We start from the raw sequence: 18468 nt of genomic DNA, 5'->3' as shown, positions 1-18468 counted from the left end.
CTTTAACAACTTAACCAGTCAGCTGCTTACAAATACAAATACAAAAGCAAACCAAGAGTCTAGAAAATCAGACAATCATAATTGTAGCTACGTGTGTGTAATGCAGGATCAAGCATGGGTAAAATGCGTGCTAAAAGAAATCTCTCAGTCCAAAAGTTTGTTCTAAAAGATTTAGTGAAAATTACAAGCAAAAAGGGTTGTTACACAAGTAGAATAAAAAGCAAAAAAAAAAAAAAATGAGAAAAGGTGCCTCTTCTATATACTTATCTTTTCTTGTCAAACCTCAGTTGTTTCTATACTTAATGATGCTTTATTTCGTCGTCAGTACATTCTAACGTAAGGCACTGCACATTTAATAGAGCAAGTTAACTTTCATACAATTGAGCACGTATGGCATGGTTTAAAATAGTGTGCCTTACACACGGCAAGGCAGGTCACAAACTGAGACAATTCTATAGTCAGAGGGGCAAAGAGTAGTTAGAATATCCATCCATCCATCCATCCATTATCCAACCCGCTATATCCTAACTACAGGGTCACGGGGGTCTGCTGGAGTCAATCCCAGGCAACACAGGGCGCAAGGCAGGAAACAAACCCTGGGCAGGGCGCACAAACACACACACACACACACACACACATGCACACACACACACACACACCAAGCACACGCTAGGGCCAATTTAGAATCGCCAATGCACCTAACCTGCACGTCTTTGGACTGTGGGAGGAAACCGGAGCACCCGGAGGAAACCCAAGCAGACACGGGGAGAACATGCAAATTCCATGCAGGGAGGACCCAGGAAGCAAACCCGGGTCTCCTAACTGCGAGGCAGCAGCGATACCCACTGCGCCACCATGCCGCCCTAGTTAGAATATACCAATTCAATTCAACTTGTGGGGGTTATAAGAACCTCACATAGACTATACTCTAATATTTAGGCAAGCATTTAATATAGCATAAATAACTAGCAAATGGCTCTTACAAAAATGTTTTTTGCATACTTGTATGTCATATTGAATTAAATAATATGGTATTGTTCTTAATATCATAAATTGGTAAAAATGATACATATGATATTTTGCCACATCAGTCCTTCCTTCCTCCCCATCACTCTCATTTAGGCATGATTCTCTAATTTGTACAGTATCACAGTCCCAGACCAATGCTATTGCCTCTAGGTGATGCATTTTGTTTGTTCCTCATGTAAACAGTTAAACGTTTTAAAAATGGGATGCTAAATATTGTATTTTTAACTACATTTTCATTTACTTGGGTAGATGAGCTCTGCACTGTATGTTTTCATCAGGTTTTCCCCATACACAATCTAGTTTGAATATTTGTACATTTCTCTAAAGATCCTCATCCCTGGCGTATGTGTCCCTTCCTCTCGCAAATGCAATCTGTGTTTTCTGTGAAAAGTTTCTAGTGATGGTTTTCCAGTAGCTGAGAAAACTAAAATTTTGTTCACACCATATCTTCAACCATGTATTATGAATGAATATTAGGTTTTGATACTACAGCTTTTTTTTCTTGCTGCTGGAAAAATCTCAGAAAAAAACTGATTTGATTTTGACCTGTTTCCAACGATTTCAGATACACTTTGTTTTTCCAGCGTCATTTGTTTCAACTTGAAATATAATCGGAGGGTCTTCACCAACCCACAGTAGCAGTTGGTCTGCTCTTTGAGTGATATGCAAAACACTTGATCCATGTAGGGAGCATATTGTTGTTGATTTGTGATCTCTGCTGTACGTTAAGTAGGCCATGTTCAAAAGGAGGGAATCTCCACCATTTAATCACTTAATGAGACTTATTGTATTTAACACTTAAACTATTAATCCATCCTCATGCCCATTTAATCCAAGTGATTTCGATATGGTACTGAGACTACCATGGCAGTTTCGGTATAAGTCAGGAAATAACCTTGTACAGTTGCTGTTCAATCACAAACAACAAAAACTCTCATATATACTAATACAGGGTCATACAAGTCTTTGTTATGTTGGATGAAAACTGGAGTATCATAAGATCTGACACATGGAGACTATACAAACTCCTCACAGACAGGATTCAAAACCTAGAACTTTATGTAGGGTGTTCGCCGTTTGGGGGATTTCAGATTTATATATGAAAATGTTGTTTACTTTGTTATTGACTTCCTATTTTTTAAATCCAATAAAAAAAATGATAAAAAATAAATTAATAAAGAAAACAACTTTGTAGCTCTGAGGGAACAATGTTAAGTATTACACCACTGTGCCACCCCATTTAAATTTTGACTTTTCATAAAGAGAATATATTAATGACTTTGAGAAGACAATTTCATTTTAAAGAAATAATCATGTTACCCACATTGAAGAATGGTAGAATTTTACAGGGGCATTTCCAATAGTATTTATGTTGTGGCAATTTTCACTTAATTGAAGTAATAATCAAAGAATGATAATTTATTAAGCTAAAGTCTCATTTCAAAATTAGACACGCCAAGTGAACAATAAGGACAGTGACTTGGCCAGGAAGGTAGCAGTAATTTTCATACAAAAGACAGGACCCCTTTGACACAGCCAAGGGAAAGTATGCTTAGTGCTTCTCATCTACACATGGAACAGTCATTTACTTAATTAAAGGGTAATTATCTTAATGTGGTAATAACATAACATCAAAGAAACACAATACTACACTGTATTTCAGAAACTGGGTGAATGAAGACATATTTATTACTCAGACTCCTTTTTGTGCACTCTTTTTAAATAATTTTAAAGAGATGATATAGTGCTTTTACTCATCATTTAAAATGGATTAAAGTAGTAAAGAAAGTTTAGTAAATCCGATTGCCCCATCATTGAAACTACCTGTGGTTTTTGAATATTTAAAACCGTAGAATGTTTAATTTGTAAGAGATTATTTTTTACATACTAAATACGAAAAAGATTTAAGATAGAAATGCATTAAAAATCTTTAAAAGGCTCATTTGTACCCAGAAAACAGGAAAGATACAGATTTATCAAGTATTTCTTTAGTACACATATGCTTATGTATTTCACAGGGAATCCATGATTATTTTGTTCTTTTATTTATATGAAATTCTTAATTCAGAGATAGTACAGACAGCAATTGTTGTACTAGGTTTCATAAAAAATGCATTGTAAACATAAAGGTGAAGGTGGGTCTAAATAACAAATAAACTGAATACCTTTCGGCCCTTATTACTGCATGCACAAGAGAATGGATACTTTTTCATTTATTTATTTATATTGGTGTCATACTTGATATGTATACGCCACCATCTGTGCACTTAACATGCAAAAACTAGGAGAATCATAACTCAAGCTGCAGCACATTGTGACAGCTGAGAAACAACTTCTGAATTATACATAGAGGAACAAGGGGCACCTGAAACACAGGTAATATGCCAGCACATTCTGTACAAATACTCTAACTTTTACTTTTAGTAATTTCTCATTTTTTTAACTATAATAAATTTCATTAAAATTAAAACCACAGTGGGGATATAATCTTTGAGTGGAAGTTATGGAAGAGTGTTGGAAATTGAGCTCCTACTGTAACATGTTTGTGCTGTTTTTTTATTCATATTTTTAACACTGTGTTGATTTAACTGTGGTAATCAAAATCTAAATGTGATACTATATTGCATTTTTGTTTGTCTTGTAAGTGCTTTGTGATGGTGCTTACTGTACATTAAATGAAGGCGGTTTGATACATGTCAGCAATTTCCAGACTTAGACATATACAGCTTGGGCCCTGACCTCATTTCTTTTTAATTAGAGACCACTCCCTGTCACAATATGAAAATTACATTTAATTTGATAGATTTATCCTATGTTATATTTTCAGAAATAACAAAATGTGTAATGAAAAATCATAGAATTCACCAAAATCAACTACAAAATTGTTCCATATCTAAATGTTACAGTTTTATAAAGGAATTGCGATTCTCTAGTCACTATCACCTACCTACTCTTACCTTTAGAGAGACTGTCACCAGGGGTCCTGATGTGATACCAAAAATATTCAGAAACTGACATAACAATGTAATTATACTCATGGTTAGGCTTCATTAGGTGAATATTCATTTATTTACTTAGCAGATGCTTTTAACCAAAGCAATTTACAAAAGAGGTCAACATAATCGGGTAACAATCAACACAGATTGTGTGATGTACAGATTAAATACAAACAACAATGGCAGAATTTTTTGAAAACAGAAAATTAGTTAAAATCAAGTAATCTGGGCTGCATATTCCAAAAACATTGAAATGCTAAGAACATTGTAAAGTCCATCATAAGGTGAATCATTCTTTTAAGAGTGTTTCTTAAAACCCCGCATAAATACAGAAGCACATAAAATCCTATGATCTCCATGCTCCCTGACCTGCTCAGTAATCGCCAAGTGCTTAAATAGGCTTTCTGTTTCATTGACCTTAACCATAGCCAGCATTTGCCACACAGAATATATCAAATTCATGTGATGACAGTTCTCAGAACATTTAATATACTAAGATTTATGCTTGAGATTATATCATTTTTAATGCTAAAATGCTATAAAGCGTTTAAAGTATTACATTTATAGGTAAAATGTCAAGTTAATTTATAAGGTTATTGAGTACACTTTTGTAAGTTGGATATTTTTATGGTCTTCAAAAGTTTTAAAGACTCAGAGTTTGTAATGTTGCACCTAGATTTGCCTTTACTGGAGAAAATTTCTGTGTTGCAATTGATTATGTGGAGAAGTGGGAAGAAAGAAGAGGGAAGGACAGGAATGGGGGATGATATGCTTGAAAAAGAGATAGTACATCTACAACAAAGGAAGTCAACTATGAAGAATATCTGTGTCTGTGTTTCCAACTATCACTTCACAAACCCATCACTTATGCAAAATATAAATTAAATCATTGGGCTGTAGCTGATTTCCATTCAAACCATCTACCTCTTGGAGGCTCGTTGCATATGCTGCATTGAGCATAAAGCTGATTTTGCAATCACTAAGGACTTTTTACAAATACTGTGGTAAAGTAACATGGGATTATCCACAATATCTTCATTTAAGCAAATTCAACAGTGTGTCAAAAGGTAAGAGAGTAAGAGAATGTTGGGTGGCCTAGTTATTAGTGGGTATCCTTTTCATGCATGCCTGTTGATACCTGTAACTATAGATGGTGGACAAAGATAAATACAATACAGCACAGCACATTAGCAAACCCACAGTTTGGTGGAATGCAAGGTATAGGCATAGCTGCTAAATTTGGAAAGTGTGCTACCATCATCTCCACAGGCAGCATTAAGGGTTTTTTTGGCATTACATCAGACTTAAGTTATTACCAATATATTTGAGAAATAAAGAAACCATGCACCGTCAGAAGCAGTGTGGAATTTTTTTAATACCGAATTGCATGTGCTTAGTTCATTTAATGATTGTGGAAACAAAAAACAAATCATATACATTAAAAATATACATAATGAATTTACAAATTGCCACCAGCCTGTCCAAGTAATATCTGTAAGTCTGAAAGAGAGTAAACCACTTATTCTCTTCATTGTAGCATCCCACTTTTGTTTTTCTCACTGTTGAAAAGGCTAGCCTGTGGCTTAGTTAGTAATGGCACTGTGCTGTCATCTAAAACAACAAATTCTTCTTTTAAAAGGTGTTTTCTTTTATAACATATGCCAATCATTTCTTTTGTGTTCATCTTAGAGTATATAAGGATATGAGGATGGCATAAGGAATATTTTTAAACAAGTATCAAGTCCAAACCAAGGTTATTATAGTTTTGCCTTTTTATATTAGTTTTTATTTCTATATTTTTTCTGATCTTACTTGGAAAATCAGTTTAGTTTTAGTTTTCCTTCATCTTGTATTTTTAGTTTTAGTTTAGTTTTTATTTCACAAAGACATTTCTATTTTATTTTTATATCTATTAGTTTCAGTTTTAGTCTCTGTAATTATGGCATGGAGCTCCTATGGAGTTTAGTTTTGTGTCACAATCAGACAGAACTGTACACTTAACAGATTTGGATATGAGTTTAATGTTAGTGGAAGCTTACTACACTAAATGGTTTACTATCTGGTTTTATTTTTGTCTGATATAAACAAGCATATATTCAAAACTAGATACCGAATATGAAACATTTTACACAATTTTATAATTTTTAAAATATTTTCTCATGAAAATCACGGGGGCTTAAGAAGAACAGGGCTCTTAGACTTGAATCAGTGCGCAGACCCCACCTAGCTGGGAAACTAAGAAAAACAAGCATGTAGTGTCAAGGTTAGGGGCAGTGAGACTTGAGTAACCAACATAAAGGACAGTAAACCCATAATAAGCAGAGCAAGAGCAGGTAATAGGAGTACGGACAGGCATAAAACGACAGAGACAGCATCTGAGATTAAGAATAATATACAGTATACATTATCTAAACCTGTTTATTCAGAGCAGGATCACAGGAAACCTGGAGCCTACCCCAGCAGGTTTGGATGTAAGGCAGGAAAAATCCCTGGTATGCAATATGTATGATAAGGCTGATGTTAAGAACAAAAAGAATATGATATTTCAACTATCTATTTTGAGAGACAAAAACATTGAAAAAAGGGAGACAAATATTTTAAAATATAATTCTGTTAATGGATTACTTTCACAATATTAGTTATTTTGAGTTGTGAATATGAACTAAAAAAGATAAATTAATAAATATAGAATAAATACAAAAACCCATTAGTATGTTTAGTTTTTCATCACTTGGCAGACTCTCTTCGCCTACCTACCTTTGTTTGTATCGCTTCATTGTTAAACTATGTTTTTAAAGCAAAAGTGATTGGTCAGCAACGTGCTGATCTTGTATGATGACCTAATCAGTTTCTCAATCAGTGCTGTTTTATTTTCAAAAACCGGGAGTGGTCTCCCCTAAACTTTCTTGTATACTCAGATATGGGGATGGATATTTGAGGAGTAAACCGCAAGACAATGATTGTATTTTTATATTATGTACATCAAGGAACCATCGACAACAAATCAAATCAAATTAATAATATATTGAACAATTATTATAAAAGTAAAGTTGAATAAATTGGACTCTGCAGCTGCTGAATAAAAAAAAAATCGAGTATGTGTTCAGGTAAAGTACCACTTCCGTGATGGATTTGGCCCAAAAATTAATACCGATCTACAATTGTGGTGTTACAACCACATGCCAAATTTCATCCATCTATCTAGTTGCGTTTTTGAGTTACCGTGTTTACACACACACAAACACACGCACACACGCACACGCACACACAAAAGCGCGCACACACAATTCCAAAAAAAACAGTATTTTTGGACTCTGGGAGGTCTATAACTTCAACATTCATCAAAATATCGAGGTCGATTTTTTCATGATTACTATACTTTCTCTATACTTTGTATGTGAGAAAGTAAAAATGATTTCTCCAGTGCGAAGTGGCAGGTGAATTGCTGTCAACAAAAAAGTAGTCACCTGAGAAATAAGCTGAAACGCTACTCACTCGTGATTTTTCTGTCCATATGATAAACGTTTTGTTGACCAGCACATTCTGATTTCAGTCATTTGAATTACATCTTGATATACAACAAGTGCAAAGAAAGGCGGCAAGTAAACCGCTTTCTATTTCACAGGCTTTACATACCCTCATTCAGCTCACTCTGTCACCGCAAATGCTGTGTGAACACCCGCCCTCCGTCACCAGCCGCCGTTCACTGGATGTGCGGGCGGCTCGTGGTGGATGAATTTCTGTTTTAGAGTTAAAACTTACAAGGGCTAAAGACTAACGGCAAGAATATTCATTCAAAAACGAAAACTAAAAATATTTTAGTAAATTATTATTTTATTTCAGTTAGTCTTTCCAGCTACTTTAATAATTTCGTTTAGTTTTAGTTTTTCATTTCGGTTTTGTTAATTATTTTATTTCAGTTTACGAAAATGTTTTTTTAATAATAGTTTCAGTTTTGATTTTAGTTTTCGTTAACTATAATAACCTTGGTCCAAATCACAATTTCAGGACACAATTTAAAAATGTGTGGAAACCAGTTTTCACAGACATCTTAAATGCCTCACTGAGACAAGATACACTACCTACCAGCTTCAAAATGACAGCATCTACCCCATGTGCTAAGAAAAGCAAAAATGGGCTGCCTCGACAGCATTTGAAAAACCGGTGCTAGAAAATATTAAACATAGTATTCCACATAGTTTTGATCACCTCTAGTTTGCATATCATAATCATCCTGGATCACCAGCATAATAAAATATATGCCAGAGCATCATAGTTTATAGAATAAAGGTTTGTCTCGTAATCTAAGGGCACAAGAACTAAGAGCTGAAATGGAACAATAGGTGCTACTGGGGCTCATATGTCTAACAAGTCAGAATAGAGTTGTGGTTTGGCTGTACCATCATGCGTGAAAGTTTTGAATGCATTGAATAATTTGAGGTATATTTCTTCCATAAAAATGTATTGGTGATGACAAATGTATTCTGAGATTTTTCAGGTAGGGTAGGGAGAAGTTTCAAGGTAAGGTAGGGTGCTCATTAATCATGTGCTATATGTTGAAAAATCTTGACAAGAACAGGCCATTCAGTCCAACAAAACATACTAGTCCTATCAATCTAATTCCTCCAAAATAGCATTGTGTCAGATTTTGAAAGTCTCACTATCTACCACTTGGTAACTTCTTCCAAGTATCTATGATTCGCTGTGTAAAGAAAAACTTTCTAGCGTTTGTGTGACACTTATCCTTAAAAAGGTTCTAGCTATGCCCTCATGTTCTTTTTGAACTAATTGTAAACTAACGGTTTCAATCCACTGTACTAATTTCTTTCATAATGTCAAACAATTAAATCAAATTATCTATTTATCTCTGGTTACCTAAACTTAAAAGATTAAACTCCTTTAATCTTTCCCCATATCTCATAACCTGCACTCATGGAATGAGGTCAGTCTCTATTCTCTGAACTTTTTTAAGTACTGATATTTCTTTTTTATAATCTATAGATCTAAACTATTTGCAATAGTGCAATATAAAACTTAAGCATGAACTCGTTGGATTTGTACTGTCTACATTGCTTTATATAACCTAACATACTATTAGCTTTCTTAATAGTGTCTAAACACTGTCTGGAAGTTGATAGTGGCACTAGTTCACTACGACTTCTGAGTCTTTCTCATATACAGTAGTTTCAAGTTTCCGACCTTCCATTGTGTATTCAAGTCTAAAATTTTTATTACCTACATATAGCATCTAAAATTTGCTTTCATTAAATTTCAAAAGTTCCTTTTGTAATGATTCAACAAATTCTGCATTATCTGCAAGTCCACCTAGCTTGGTATCATCTGTAAATTTAACTAGCTTGTTCTTTATATTCCTATCCAGTACACTATATGTTCTTGTCCAGATCGTACCTCCAGTTTCCACAGACTAATATTCAACAGAATCCTTTAGGGTAATGTGCAGAGCCCCAAGATATACTCCTTTTCAGTCACCCCAATTTGCTCACACTTAACATATTGTCCTAATCACCAACAACAATTAGACAGAACAGACTTGCATTAAGACAAAATGGTGCCAGGACAGCAATCTCTTCCTTAATGTCAGCAAAACCAAGGAACTGTTAATACATTTCAGGAAGTAGACAATACTTTCATCTACACCACAGCTGATGCTATGAAGATGGTCAGCATCTTTAAATTTCACTATCACAGATGGTTTAAAGTGGACACAACGCCTCTCAGTTTTTGTCAACACTTTTAATACCACAGATGACTAAGGAAAGCCTGGATGTCTGTGTTCTCCCCAACTTCTATAGGTGCCCAGTGCAGTCCTCCTCACAGGCAGCACTACATTCTGATACAGAATTAGATGTACTCAAAACACCATGCACTGCAAAGAGTGGTAAAATCTGCACAGAATATTGCTAGTACACAACTAAATTTTCTCCTGAACATGTATATCACATACTGTCTTAGAGACAAATAGTACATTGTCTTGAGCAGAAAGATTTGAAGGACTACAAATAAATCCATAGATAGAGGCCAATCAGAGAGAAAGTGAGAAGAAGGAAAGCATAGGGGCAGCCAGTGAGATTAAGGCAAGAACTCTTTGCAGGGATTCTGTAAATCTGTTGTTTTCCTAGTGTCTCCTGCAGCAGTTAAATCAAGAGAAGGAGAGATCACAGCAGTAGCTGAAGGAAAAGAACAAAACAACTTGCTTTTAGGCTTACATGCCAAAGTCCAATGTGTCGTGGCATGCAATTTTAATTTATTCTGTGACTTAAAATTTCTCCCAAAAAACAGACTGCTGTTCAATCAATTAACAATTTACTAAAAACAAATATGCAAACTGTTTTATAAATGAATGTCTTATTTACAGCATTACATAACATTTCAAAATAATCACATGCTAGGTGTGTAAAAGCAGTGAAATACTTTTGAAATCAAGCATGATATGGTGCTCTAAAACCAAAAGAAAGTCACAATTGGCATTTTTAAAATATATTTGTTCTTTAATGAAGTCACAAAAAATAACTTTCAGTTTTTAAATGCTTATTTTTAATTATATAAATTGTCATGTAGTTTTAAATCACCTTAGAATTAGTTTTAATTATCTTTGAAACATTATCAATCACCTCCAGCATTATCAGACTATCATATTGACTCTTAAAACTATGCATTTTAACATCTTAGTCTGAATATCATTGCTTGCCACATAGCAAAGATAGAGCTCCAAAAATAGTCTGAAGTTCTACCAGAGTATACAGTAATCCCTCCTCCATCGCGGGGGTTGCGTTCCAGAGCCACCCGCGAAATAAGAAAATCCGCGAAGTAGAAACCATATGTTTATACGGTTATTTTTATATTGTCATGCTTGGGTCACAGATTTGCGCAGAAACACAGGAGGTTGTAGAGAGTCAGGAACGTTATTCAAACACTGCAAACAAACATTTGTCCCTTTTTCAAAAGTTTAAACTGTGCTCCATGACAAGACAGAGATGACAGTTCCGTCTCACAATTAAAAGAATGCAAACATATCTACCTCTTCAAAGGAGTGCGTGTCAGGAGCAGTGACTGTCACAGAGATAGCCCTATTGATTTGTTTGCATTTCTCTCTGTTTGGCTTTTAAGTATGCGAAGCACCGCGGCACAAAGCTGTTGAAGGCGGCAGCTCACACCCCCTCCGTCAGGAGCAGATAAAGAGAGAGAGAGAGAGAGACAGAGAGAGACAGTTTGTTTTTCAAGCACAAATCAATACGTGCCCTTCGAGCTTTTAAGTATGCGAAGCACAGTGCAGCATGTCGTTTCAGAAAGCAGCTGCACAAAAGATAGCAACTTGAAGATAATCTTTCAGCACTTTTAGACGAGCGTCCGTATCGTCTAGGTGTGCGAACAGCCCCCCTGCTCACACCCACTACGTCAGGATCACAGAAAGTCAACGCAAGAGAGAGAGAAAGTAAGCTGGGTAGCTTCTCAGCCATCTGCCAATAGCGTCCCTTGTATGAAATCAACTGGGCAAACCAACTGAGGAAGCATGTACCAGAAATTAAAAGACCCATTGTCCGCAGAAACCCGCGAAGCAGCGAAAAATCTGCGATATATATTTAAATATGCTTACATATAAAATCCGCGATGGAGTGAAGCCGCGAAAGGCGAAGCGCGATATAGCGAGGGATTACTGTAGTTTGTAAGTTCTCCCACTTTCAACATGGGTTTTTCTTCTGGTGCTCAGTTTTCCTCCCTATCTGTCCAAATACTAGTGAAGGTTTGATTGATTGGCAACTCTGCATTAACCTGGTGTGAGAGACTATAAAGGGTGTGACTTGACTTGAGACTACAGATGTGCTTCCTGCTTTGCACCTATTGCTTTCACGATAGGGCTATATTACACTGATTTGGAATAAGTTAATATGCAAAATTAATTATAGAATAATAAAAATTCTAAAAGTCACTACACAAACTAACAAAAAAAAAGTGGTATAATGGAGAAATGTTCTGCACACAAGGATTATTTGAAAAGGAAATCAGAATCTTTAAGAAGGGACTAGCCAGAGCCAAAAAAAGGAACTCTTTTAAACTAAGTAAACTAAATAGCCACCATAAACTCAAATAGGTTCCTTACTTAACTGAGGAAGTTGTGGCTTCAGACTTCCAAGTACAAAACAAAAAAAGGCACCAGACGTTATCACATGATTGAACTTCCAGCTGGAATGGGGCGTGGGCAACTGGAAACATTAACAAGATGTGGAAGTTGCCAGTTGTCTGAAAGCTGGTGGACCAACAAGAAAAGTAGGAATGTTGGGATGAAACAAGCTATATAAAAACACTGGTTTCCTGGCTAACAGACAAAACTAATTTGCCTCTGAGTGAAGGCATATAAATGTTTCTTGATTATTGGAATGGGGAATACCCCAGCTGATGCTACTTTATGAGATGGTAACTGGACCAGAGTCCAAAAGGCAAAATTTAAGAAAAGACAAGTATTGCACTTTTGGTATGGTATCCCTACTCAGTCTGGGAGTTCAGTCCCTAATCTAAAAAGTTAGAAAAAATATGTATGGGATAGTTAAGGGTCTTAGTCAACTGTTTTGAAAAGTGGAGTATTCAACTTTTTTTTTGTTACTTCATCAAAGTGTCAGTTGCCACATTTTTGTTTAAATGTTCTTGTAAGAGGAAGCTATTCCAAAGTAAGAGCAATAATAAAATGTAATTACATGTATGTTTATAAAAAAAATGTTTCATAGCATATTGCGATATAGTTTAGTTAACAATGGCACCTAAATAGGTTTAGGAATTTTAAGATAGCTTTAATAGACAGCAGAGTCCAACTCAAGTCATGTGAAAATTGTATCAATTGAGGTATTATTGTTACTTAATGGCTGTGGAGTGTCTTTGGCTAATTTTATTTCATATTTCTTAAACATAACATTTTTGAAAGAAGTATCAGATGGAGAGGTAAAATCTATTATGAGATCTCAAGCTAAAATTGTCATCTGAATTGGAACATGAAGAATATCAGGTCTGAGAAATAAAGACTCATTACAGTGTCATGATAATGTAGCAGCATGGTTATTTTAGAGCAACATAAATCCTGTATATATACAATAAAAAAACATCAGATAAAGGAAAATGCAAGAACTATTTGTCAGTAAAAAATCTGCCAAATACATGTAGAATCTTAGCACCTAATGTACTGATGAAGACTCAGTTGTACTACCTATTAATTGACTGTGATACCCCATATAGTTGGATTTTACTCCAAACTACACTATGGGCATTTTGTAGCTTGGGACCCAGCAGATAAGGTTGAGATACAAATAGTTCAAGTAAAAGAAATGCAGTTCATATTATACAGTTCTTTTGCAATGAAAAACAAAAGTAAAAATGGATAAAAACGATGTATAATACAGTATTTACAGTACACTCCTCAAAATCCAAATAATGATACAAAGAAAAACAAAAGGAAGTCTGTCTCTATAGGCAATATAGTTTAGGAAAAGAAATTTCTAAACAAAAATGATAAAAAAAAAATATTCAAAAAGAAAGTGTACATATAAAAATAAAGCACCACCAAAACAATTCCAGAATACCTCCATTAAAACTAATACTTGGAGGATTATATACATATTTAGAGTAAAAATACAGCATAACCCAACATTGCTCCATATAGCTGTTAAAAATGCTCAGTAGACAGAGCTCCTTTCTTGCTCCTTTGGTCAAAACGTGACTTTTACTGGACGCAAACCTTTTTTGTGTCAAGTTGGAGATTATTCAGCCAATCCCCTATTACGTCTAATTTCCCTGACTAGTAGCGTCAGTTATGTGAAACACCTGTGTGAGCCCTCTAATAATATGGCTTGCGCACGTACGTGTGTGGACCAGCTGTATGCAAGCACACTGACTCAGACAATCTCTATGGTAAGTTCGAAACCGTCTTTGGGATTTCTTTCAACTAAATTATGCCAAGTAACTAAGAAAGAAACTTTGCTTTTTTCTCCATTAGCAGCAGATGACTGTTGGGATGCCACAACATCAGCCCTGGCGACACATGAAACTGCAGAGGCCACTGGTTACTCCACGTGTGTCCTTTGCTTTGCAGTGCATACCCACCGCCCTGGTGACTTTCATGTCCAGGAATGCTGCTACTCACTTCAAAGGTAAGTGCCTTCTTTTAAATTATTTCTTAATAGGTATTCTTTCTCAAATAGACATTCAGTATGTAACTACCCATTACAGTGCAATGGCCTGCCACATCTACTCCTGTGTTCATTTCTTTGATACTATTATAGATACTATTATGATACTATTAAAGACTCCTCATTGATTGCGGTTGACTAATGATTTGTTTGCTAGGTATTGCTGAAACTGCTTTTTTAGTTTTCTTAACCATGTGCATATTATCTCAAAGCTTTACACTCCTCTTCCTTATGTGGGAGAAGTTGACACCTTGAAACTTAGGTAAAGCGATGCTAGCTTATTCCTGTCCAATCCTTGTTCAGGACCCACTTTGTCTGAGCTGCTGTAATAAAATAAAAAGTTCAAAACCTTGTTACAGTAGGTTATTAGTTTCCTTCTGTGAACAGTTAATGTAATTTTTTAACGGAATCCCCCTTGGGACAGTTGATTAAAAAAAGGTCAGAAATTTTAGTGAAACAATGAATTAAAACTGTATCAAAAAATGTAATGAATGTGGTCTGTTAAAAAATACAAGAACTGTAACAGGTTGACTGATGCAAGGAGAAGCCAGACTCACTAAACGGGCAACGGACTGAGAGAGAGCTCAATTGAGTTATTTTTAAAGAGCGAGGAGCATATACTAGTAAAACGAAGTGATGTTAGAAAGCATACATGTAATTCGATTTTTAAGCACCAGAGTTTTTATATGACATTAAATTCAAGTGTGTTTAATACGGAAAGCACCAGTACAGGGGCTAAATAACATAAAACATATATACTGTTTGTTGTTTACAATTAGAACAGGAACAAGTCATCTAATTAAATGACACAAGTAAATACCAGAATCATAAGGTAAAAAAACATGTCCAAGGAGAGGCTTGAAGACCACTGAGCTAATTTATTAACCTTTTACTATGCTCTTATACATTTTAACTAGCAGTTTATTGCCTTATCCTTAAACAGCAGTCTAGGAGATAGGCAGAAATCATTTCTCCCTTCCACTTAATAGGAAATAAGACATAAATTTGATTTATTGCTTAGTGGTGTAGCAGGGTTCAATTGGCTGAGCAAGCCTGATAGCATGTAGTGATGTGTGAGTCTGACTCAGGAGCACAGAACAGCCAAAGCAGACATGCATCTAATACTTAGTTAATTAAATGAAGACCAGTAGATAGCAACTCACAATTTTGCTTGGGGAAACATAGATAATGTCATAAATTATAAGAACAGGTCCATTCATCAAAGAACGCATCCCAGTGAACATAGTAATATGATTATAATTTATTTTAATAACTAACCAAAAGAGTATCTAAGCAGGCACAAGATGCAGTAATTGTTACATGTTTAAAGTGATACAGGTTTTGGGATTAGGAAGTAAAGTGTGTAGAATAATGAAGATGTTTATTGTACAAAGTACTGTACATACCATATGTAATATGTGCATGATGGATATTTTAATTGATAACATAACAACTTATCACTGTTGCCAATAAGACGAAAATCTACTGTTTCTCATTTCCTCTCAGTAGGAATCCTACCTTGATCTACGATAGAATCTAAATATATCTGACTAGAATATACTGATTACTAAGTTTCCACTTAATGTAATACTTACTGACATTAATTTGAACTTTTGGTTGTCACATTTGTCACATTCATTTTGAAATTCTAGACTTGACCACAGAACTTTAATTTAGATTGGTATGACGTGCTACACGGGCAGCATGGTGTCGCAGTGGTAGCGCTGCTGCATCACAGTTAGGAGACCTGGGTTTGCTTCCCGGGTCCTCCCTGCATAGAGTTTGCATGTTCTCCCCGTGTCTGCGTGGGTTTCCTCCGGGTGCTCCGGATTCCTCCCACAGTCCAAAGACATGTTAGGTGGATTGGCGATCCTAAATTGTCCCTAGTGTGTGCTTGGTGTGTGAGTGTGTGTGTGTGCCCTGCGTTGGGCTGGTGCCCTGCCTGGGGTTTGTTTCCTGCCTTGCACCCTGTGTTGGCTGGAATTGGCTCCAGCAGACCCCCATGACCCTGTAGTTAGGATATAGTGGGTTGGATAATGGATGGATGGATGGATGATGTATTACACAGTATAATGCTATCTTCAAAATATGTTAAGATACAGTAGTGATGACTTCCAACTGAATATTTAAATTAACTACAAATATTGTTCACCATCCTGATTTAAACATTTATTTGCAAACACAGTCATGCATTCACCATGTCTATTAAAAAGAAAATGTAACAAACATATCAAGGGGAAACTACCTTTTCTTTGGATAAAACACATTCCCTTAGCACCCTAAATAGTGGATCATGAAGGATTTATAAAAATTTTGATTGTTTCTTATTCATGTGGTTTGTTTATCTGTCAATTATTTCTCCGGTTTAGAAACTGTGTTATCATTGAATTGTTACATTTAGATGAACCATCTGCCAGAAAATTTATGCAAGTTGTTTTGCAATTTAATGTAAAATTACTTAAGAGATATTAAGTGGGGAAGAAGGAGCAAAGACATGGTCAACATACAGTTTAATAGCATTACTGTCCTGTGTTCAGGGGGCCTAGCCTATCAATTGTAAATGTTTAACAATTAATGCCAAGGTATTACTTCTGACATAAATTCTGATTAAACTGTCAGATGTTCAATATAACACATTGAAGAGTACCTTCTTTATAATTTTGTTGTCAAGGAATGTCAAAATCAGTTCTAGTATTCACTTCATGGGAGTATGTTTATTCTCCTACAATGGAAAAAATAATTTCACAGATTAACAGAAAGAAGAACACTGCCTTTGTTCAGAATAAGGGCTTAGGCATGTCATGGATACACAGTAGGAGAGCTTATTACTATGGCTGGTTAATGGAGACGCTGCACCTTAACAATGGTCACAATGACACACTGATTCTATTTTATTTTAAGAGAAGTAACAAAAAGTGAATACTGATACACACCTGCAAAAAAATGTTAAACCGAAGGCATTATTTTTTAATATTTGTGAAGGTATGAAAATGATTTCTTAAGCTATAAGTGATTCCATAACTGGGTTTAGATGATTGCTTCTTGCAATCAGTTAAACATTGCAAAGTAGTAAAGCAGAAAACAAGAGTTCTTTAGAAGCTAAATTGGAAAGATAGAAATATTAAAGACAAGTACGATAAAAGAAGGTGATTGTTTAGGATCTGAGCTTTTCTGAGGTTCCACAAAAAAAAACATGCGTATTTAAGATTTTGAACATGTGTTATATGGCTGCTATCGCCTACTGTTTCTGTTTTTATTTTGTTCATTACTTTTTAACAGAATACTACACCCAAAAATATTTTTATTATATGTTATTTACTCCATATACTTTTAGTGGAGGCCAAGAAAAAAAATTAATCTCATATTTACATGCATAATGGAGCTAAAGAAGTTTATCACATAACAAAAGTCATTGGTGCCCAGTGCTACACAATGGTAAACAATGTGAAAAACATGCCTGGAAAAAAGTCTACTATCCAGTCGCTTGCTCAAAACATGCAAAAACAAATACTAAAATATTGTTAAATAAATCCTTCTGGAATTATCATAATGTACATAAACAGTAAATCCAAGGAAAGCGTGGTAGTTCCTACTTTTGATGACATGCCATGTTTGTTGATGCTTTAATTTAAATTATAAACTTTTAAACTTTTTATAACTTTTGAGAGTGCTTATGAAATTGTTTGGAGTAGTGAACTGCCTGATGGGAATTTAAGTCTCAACATTCCCATTTGCCAAAAGGCTGCAGATTAGATGGGGGAGTATATGTATATGTATGGTGTCCCGTAGGGCTCAGTACTGGGACCTTTACTGTTTACACTTTACATGCTTCCACTGGGATCTGTCATTAGGAAACATAATGTTAATTTTCACTCATATGCAGATGACACCCAGTTATACCTTTCATTTAGATCAAATGAAGTTTCTCCGATGTTGTCTTTAATTAGTTGTGTTAGTGAATTAAAGGAGTGGATGGATGAGAACTACTTGTCTTTAAATACAGATAAAACAGAGATGTTAATTGTTGGAGGGAATGACGCTGATCACAACAATATTTTGTCATCATTTAACTCAGTTGGAATCCCCATTAATTTTACTGAATCAACTCGAAATCTAGGAGTTATCTTTGACGTCCAAATCATGTTTCTTGCATCTTAAAAATGTTGGGAAATTGAGGCACTTTCTCAATAAACAGGTTTCTGAGAAATTAATTTATGCATTTATTTCTAGTAGTGTTCACTGGATGTTCA

This window comes from Erpetoichthys calabaricus, chromosome 2 (genome assembly GCF_900747795.2).
Source record: "Erpetoichthys calabaricus chromosome 2, fErpCal1.3, whole genome shotgun sequence".
NCBI lineage: Eukaryota > Metazoa > Chordata > Cladistia > Polypteriformes > Polypteridae > Erpetoichthys > Erpetoichthys calabaricus.
The sequence above is the reverse complement of the archived record's forward strand: the minus strand, read 5'-3'. Positions refer to the sequence as shown.